This window comes from Poecilia reticulata, unplaced genomic scaffold (assembly GCF_000633615.1).
Source record: "Poecilia reticulata strain Guanapo unplaced genomic scaffold, Guppy_female_1.0+MT scaffold_2855, whole genome shotgun sequence".
NCBI classification, from domain to species: Eukaryota; Metazoa; Chordata; class Actinopteri; order Cyprinodontiformes; family Poeciliidae; genus Poecilia; species Poecilia reticulata.
Window position 1 is genome coordinate 1 of NW_007617576.1, and position 1,081 is coordinate 1,081.

Genomic DNA, 1,081 nt, shown 5'->3' on the forward strand with positions numbered 1-1,081 from the left:
GCATTACCATTGATGTCAAGACAGATGCTTTTTGATTTATCAGTACCAAGCTCATTTGTAGCCTCACAGTAATAGTCTCCTGGCTCAGTAGCATTGAAGCTGTAAACCTGCCCATCAAATACATTAGTGGCTCCTTGTTCACTCTTCCTGAACCAGGTGAATCTGAGTGGAGGTTTGGCTCTGCCGGAGCAGCTCAGCTCCACCCAGCTACCTGBTGACACCAAACCTGATGGACTGATGGATGCTGAGGTGTTTCTAGGAGCATCTGATGAAAATGAGACACACATGAACTTTATTAATCAGAAACGGCTGAATCATGACCTGCTGACCGAATCACTTACATGAAACACTGAGAGTCACTTTTGTCTCTGCTATGTTGCTTTTGTCAGCCGCAGGATGTCCGGAAGAACATGTGATGTTGTATCCATCATGTGTGTCTGACAGAGTGATGTTCTCCTGGATTTTAGTTGTAAAAGTTCCATCTGTGTTTTCCTCTGTTTTCCCAACAGAGTCTTGTTGGAGATTCCAGGTGAGTTCAGGAGGTGAGTTTAGACAGGGAGTGAAAACTGAGCAGGTTACAGTGACAGACTGATGCTCCTTCAGGTCAGAGGGAAGATTAATGCTGGGAGTCAGAGGAGCATCTGAAATTCCACATTAGACACACGTTTAAGTGATAATCTATCTGTGTGTCACATATTTATGCATATCATAAACATGATTGTTGTGTGTTTGATAAATGCATTGGGAATATGTATATTTACTAAAGAAAAATATAAACAAAACATTTGTGATTTTGCTCCCATTTTTCATRAGCTGAACCAAAATACCTAAAACATTTTCAATATAAACATTTCTCTCAAACATTGTTCATTAACCTGTCTTAAGCTGTGGTAGTGAACACTTTTCTTTTGAATACATAATCCTTTCTGCCTGTGGCGTATCAAGATCCCAATTACACAGAATGATGACTACACAGGAGTGCCACAGGCAGGCCACAATAAAACACCACTCTGAAATGTCCTGGTTTATCACTCACTCTTTCAACACCCCAGTTGTGCATGGCCAGCATACTCACCAAACA

At 41.2% G+C, this 1,081-nt stretch overlaps 1 long non-coding RNA gene across 1 annotated transcript; it reads right to left on the reverse strand.

Annotated features, from left to right (window-relative positions):
- Positions 1–15: 15 nt before the first annotated feature.
- LOC103461611 (uncharacterized) lies at positions 16–643 on the reverse strand. Its single transcript, XR_533158.2, has 2 exons — positions 342–643; positions 16–265 (listed from the first exon to the last, which is right to left on the reverse strand). It is a non-coding gene; the product is annotated as an uncharacterized LOC103461611 (long non-coding RNA).
- Between the last annotated feature and the right edge of the window lie 438 nt (positions 644–1,081).